A 6,277-nucleotide genomic window follows, 5' to 3' on the forward strand; every position below is an offset into this window, starting at 1 on the left:
GAGAGCCGTGGAGGGCGGGAAGGATGCCCCACTGCAGAATTTATACATACTGCGATTTTTGCGCGTCGTGCGTTAGTTGGGCATTTCATGGCAGCGTGCAATTAGCACCATAAAACACCATACAAAACCAACACAATTACGGTCGACTCCAGTCAACATACTTAACATTTCCACAGCTGCTAGTATCAACAGCCAGCAAAGGCTGTGTTGAACAAGGGAGAGTTTTAACATGCGCCGAAATTGTATCCATGCATCATTTTCTAAGTACTTGCAGACTGTTTCTCTGTTCTAGGACCTTTCCTGATATCAACGTCAAGCTGACCAGTTGGTAGTTGCTTGGTCCTCCCCCCCCCCCTTTTAAAGATGGGGACATTAGCCTGCCTTCAGCCCACAGGAACCTCCCCTGTTCTCCAATAATTCTCAAAGAATATAGAGGGAGCCTCTAAGATTGCATCTGCAAGTTCCTTTAGTATCCCTGGGTGCAGTTCATCAGGCCCTGGAGATATGAATTCATTTAAAGTAGCTAGATGTCCTCTTATCACCTCTTGGGCTGCAGCTCCCTTTATGAATAATTTATTCTATCATCACCAGGTTGTTGGGCACTGTTTTCTTTTTGGGCAAAGCAAAGGCAGAGGCAAAGTAGGTTTTGAGCAGTTCCACATTCTCCTCTGCCACGCAATAGCATCTCTCCATGCTTAAGAGTCACCTGTGTGGCACACATATACCTAGGTCCCCAGGTACATACTTAGGAGCATCAAACTTGAGAACAACCCAAAAAAACCCCCACTATGTACAGGTAGGTAGCCGTGTTGGTCTGCCATAGTAAAAAAAAAAAAAAAAAAAATCCTTCCAGTAGTACCTTAGAGACCAACCAAGTTTGCCATTGGCATGAGCCAATCTCTGAGGAAGTGTGCATGCACACAAAGGCTCATGCCAATGGCAAACTTGGTTGGTCTCTAAGGTACTACTGGAAGGAATTTTTTTATTTCCTCCCCACTATTGTTCCTTAGTATAATCTCACCAGGGCCTGAAATAAATGTATTCAGCTCAGTTATCAGAGTGCAAGGTCCTTTGTTGCAGAAGGAGCTTCTGAAGTCAACCAGGTGAACCAACCTTATCAAGCTTCCAGTCACCAAACCTATTCTTATTCATGAACTGAGCCTGTGGGCAAAATCATCCAAAACAATTAATTCTACAATTCATTGATCATGCTACAAATGCCCAGATACTTATTCTGGGTAAAATGAGAATTTCAACTTTTATTTAAAAATATATAGCTAGCCCTTAAAGCAGAAATGGCTAGTTCATGGGCTGTATGTGGACTGCCAAGATAATTTTGGTGTCCCATAGGACCCCCAACATTTATTAGTGGCAAATTCAATGGTGCTGGTTGGGGGGGGGGGATTTCCCCAGGTTTCCCCAAGAACCCTTGGGTATAATATGGGTAATTTTCATCTCTGTAATTTTCTAAATACACCCCCAAAATGTCTACTTCTTAGCTCTTTATAGTTCCATGTTGTAAAGAATGCTTTGCCTTAATTTTTGGCAGCACTATTAACAGTGATATTTACTGCATTCATTCAATAAATGAATGAGAAACAGTCCAAGTATTTTCTTTGCACCAACTACATCTGTTGTTGCTGCTTTTTGGTACTGTTTCTATTCTTTTGCGCACGCACACACAAAAGAAGATAAAAATAAACACAGCACTACTCAGTAGCTGCCTGTGATGCTGTCAGCAGCCAAAGTGTGGACCTTCAGCAATCTGTCCAGAGTTCTGCTGAATGCATCAGAGTGGGGACAAGCGGTTGCAGCCAGCAGCACCACTTTAGCACTTAACAATAAGCACTGGTGAGCAAATTGTGTGTTGTGATTTGTAGTCTTTGTAATGGAGAACAAATGGTGTTGGGTGGGGAGGGGCAGCTGGACTGCTGTCAAATAAGCTTGAAGGAAAGGAAATGAATTTTTGAAGAAGAGGTTTACTGTATTAAATAACTTTTAGAGGGAAGAGGAAGTTAAATGTATTAAATTGATTGGGGAGGGGGAGAATAGAAGTCAATAATTTAATTCTTGACCTGGAAAGTTAATGAATTTTGGGTTAAGGATGGAGCATAAATTGGTGTCCTTTTGGAGGTTTAGACAGCATAAATTGGTGGGTTTTGGTTGTACACTGATTTTAGCGGGGTAGGATTTTGCCAGCAAGGTACTGTTAGAGCAGTAGGGAATTAAAAAAACATTGATGTTCAGGCAAATCACCAGAAACACCACCCCACACCCACCCACTCCAGAATTATATACAAAATTGTTTCAACCAAAGCAACACCATGTAAATTTCTAACTGCTGATAAAATAATCCACATTGTAACCAGATTCAAAAAGCAAGTAAGAACAGTGCAAAAACATTGTTGAAATGGACATACTTTGAGCCAAGCATCTTCTCCTGCATCCACCCCCAGGCTTGGTTTGTACATGTTGAGAAATGGAGTGGCAATGTAAACCATAGGAAAGTTGAGAAGCCAGGAAGCTCCTTTGTTTCTTAACCTGATAGTAAAATCAGAAGCTTTCCTGGCCCATAAAATGTCCAAGAGGCAGGAACACACGCTGATGCAGAACTAGTGAAAAACTTGAAGGTGAGCCCATAAACAAGGGCTCGCCTTCCCAGCTGTAGCACCCAGTATTTTACAGCAGACTCCTACAGGAGTCATCTTGCAATCCTAACTGTAGGAATTCTGTGCCAATTATGCCAGCATAAATTGCACTGGCACAATTTAGCCCCTATTCCCTTCCAGAGGCATTTGATTTACACCACCCTTTCTGCTGGCCACGTCCTGCTGCGCCACGTGATAGAGCTGAAAGCAGTTTGGGCCCAGGGGTGCCAACTTGAATAAAATATGGGGGGGATTGTAACGATACATTGGGCTAAATATTTTGGATATAATATTCAATTAGAATCATGGGAAAGGTTATGGAAGGAAGGTATTAATTTTACTGCATGCAGCACACTTAAAGAAAATGTTATGAAAATGATGTATAGATGGTATTTAACACCAGCTAAACTTGCCAAAATGTATAGGACAAGAACTAATGAGTTCTGGAAATGTAAAGAAAAGGAAGGTATCTTTTACCACATGTGGTGGACTTGTAAAAAGGTAAATGCTTTCTGGGAAATGATATATAATGAGTTAAAGAAAATGTTTAAAAATACTTTTGTTTAAAATCCAGAAGCCTTTTTATTGGGTTTAGTGGGTGAAGAGATACCAAGGGAAGATGTATGCAACAACTACAGCAAGAATTTTTCTTAGCCCAAAAATGGAGACAAGAAGAAGTAGCAACAAAATAAGAGTTGCAGATGAAGACAATGGACTTTCCTGGACTGGTGAAGCTGACAGGAAAAATCCGAAACCAGCAAGATCAAGTATTCCAAAAGGACTGCAGTAAATTTATACGATATTTGAAATATTATTGTAAGCAATTAACATCATTAGCAGGGTTGTTTGAAGACTTGTAATGAGAAGCTTTCTACCTTTCTATATTTATTTAAATTTTGAGTTATTTTGTAATGTGTGTAATTAGAATTGGAAAAGGTACAAAATGCAATGATACAGTATACTGTAAAGGTTAATTTTGAAAGCCATGAGGTGGGAGGGAAGGAAGTTGACAGGCTCTAAAAGGCCAGGGAGTAAAGTGGAGTGGAAAATATTTAAATGGAAAATAAAATATATAATATGGGGGGGCAGGTAAGCCCCGCCCCACATAATCGATCACATGATGCGGCACATGCACACACTTTGAATGGCAATGCCCATCAACTTGGGGGGGGGGCCGTCCCAATTTTTTGGGGAGGGACCTTGGCTCCTAGAAGTAGGCTCCTATGGGTTTGGCATGGGTGCGAATCTCTCCTTGCTCCTTCCCGCCACGGGGTTGCCGTGATAGCAGCGCGGGGGTGGGGGGGCAGAAAGGCTATGACATCCGGCCAGCCGTCAAGGAGTTGCGCGTAGAGACGGAGAAGGGCATTGCCGAGGCCGTTCCTGATCCTCGCACCCGCGAGCTGCTCCCGCTCCCTTCCCGGCCAGCCAGCCCCACTTCCCCCAAGGCTGCACCGCCATCCACATGGTCCCTTGCGCCCTCCGCCCCCTGCCTCGACGCTCCCTGGTTTGGCTCCGCCCTCTCCAGAATGCCGACCACGAGGGAGGGAGCCGCCCGGTCCAATGTGAATAAGTGCTCGCCTCTCCTCGAGGCCTGCTGGGGCGCGAGAGTGGGCGAGGTCATGTAGAGGACCCTGACCCCCCTGCAAATCGGCTCGCGGATCTCACATCGGTTACAGTAGCTTTCTTTTTCATACATGCACCCCAAAGCGCTTCTCTGGGAAATGTAGTGAAGTGTCACATGAGAAAAGTTATGGGCATCATAAAAAATGATGCCTGAGGTGTCACAACAAGCCAGAATATTTCGGGAGCTTAAACGGAACTAGTTCGGTTTCCGTCCTGGAAACTGAACAGCAGGGCATGCAGAGCAAGCCAACAGTCAGACAAGAAGAAGGGGACTTAGCACACATACAAAATGTGCTCCCCCCCCCTTCAATGAATAAGCACTGTCAGCTAGTGTAATCTGACATTACAGACTTGTGCATATGTGCATTCCCAACTAGGCTTGAACCTAGCACCTATGTTGTTTTTTTCAGAAAGTAAGCTTTACCATGATTGTATGCCACAAAATTACCGGTACTTTCTCTTTCAGTTTACTTGTTTATTCAGTTTTGTAGGCAGTATCATCTGTCAATTTGTGAGCAGTGACTGCTGCAGTAACTAACAGCCTCCTATGGCCAGATTTTCTGCCTTTTCATCAAAATCTGCTGGCATTTCCTAGGCAAGCAAAATGTGTGAGACACCCTCAATCCTAGATGGTTTGTGAACAAGTTAAAAAGCAGAGTTCCATCTACTGATCCTGTCTTAGAAGAGGGAAGAAGAAGAGGAGGAGGAGGAGGAGGAAGAGTTTGGATTTGATATCCCGCTTTATCACTACCCAAAGGAGTCTCAAAGTGGCTAACATTCTCCTTTCCCTTCCTCCCCCACAACAAACACTCTGTGAGGTGAGTGAGGCTGAGAGACTTCAGAGAAGTGTGACTAGCCCAAGGTCACCCAGCAGCTGCATGTGGAGAAGTGGAGACGCAAACCCGGTTCACCAGATTACGAGTCCACTGCTCTTAATCACTACACCACACTGGCAAAGCTCTGAATAGGACCAAAGCTTTTCCCCCAGGTACAGTCTGGAATTATTTATAGTGTATTTATATTACTAATCTTACTGAATACTACTATCTCAACTTGCCTGGAATAGCACAAATGTTATTAATTTTCTTTTCTTTCTTTCTTGTCTACAATGTCTCTCCCTCTCCCAGTCAACCAAGAAAGTGTTCTGCTAAATTTGTACAGCTAAATGTGAAACAGTTAGGAAAGTCTGCCATCTTCTGGAAGAAAAAAGGATTCCCAAGTTGGTAATTTTCCAGAATAGTAGCAAAAACAACAGTATTGTGGAACTATCAGTGTGGGTCCATGGGGGTGGGGGAGGGTGTTTGTTTGTTTGTTTAATTTCTATCTTGCTCTTTCTTCCAGAGGAGCCCACACCAAAGTAGTAAAACAATACAATTAGGACTGTGGGACTTGTTATCATTTCTATTACCATATTTTTCGCTCCATACGGCGCACCAGACCATAGGGCGCATCTCGTTTTTAGAGGAGGAAACAAGAAAAAAAAAATCTGGTTTTCCTCCTCTAAAAGCCCTGAGGATCAGCTCAGATTTGTGCAGCTTTTTTGCAAAGGGAAAAGCCCTGTTTTTTGAGGATCAGCTCAAAGTTTTGCAGCTTTTTTGCAAAGGAAAAAGCCCTGTTTTTTTGAGGATCAGCTCAGATTTGTGCAGCTTTTTTGCAAAGGGGGAAAAGCAAAGAGGAAAAGGCCCGTTTTTATGGGGTTCAACTCACATTTCTACAGCTTCTTAAGGAAAGGGAGCCGTTTCTACAGTTTCCAGACAGATAATCTAATCAGCCAGTTACATGTCACCGTGGAAACAAACAACCTCCCTCTGCAGCACATTCAACAATGGAGGCCTGGGCAAGGGGGCGGGGCTGAAAGGGAGTCAGGGACTCTTATCTCTCTCCCAATCTCTTGCTGATCAGCTGCTGAGCGGGGTCCTTTCATCACCCCCTTTTCTCTTTGTAAAATAAAAAGCACGATCCTCTTTTGGCCCCTGGGCAATTCAGCTCCAGGGACCACCATTCGC

The sequence above is a fragment of the Lacerta agilis genome, chromosome 6 (assembly GCF_009819535.1).
Source record: "Lacerta agilis isolate rLacAgi1 chromosome 6, rLacAgi1.pri, whole genome shotgun sequence".
Classification (NCBI taxonomy): Eukaryota; Metazoa; Chordata; class Lepidosauria; order Squamata; family Lacertidae; genus Lacerta; species Lacerta agilis.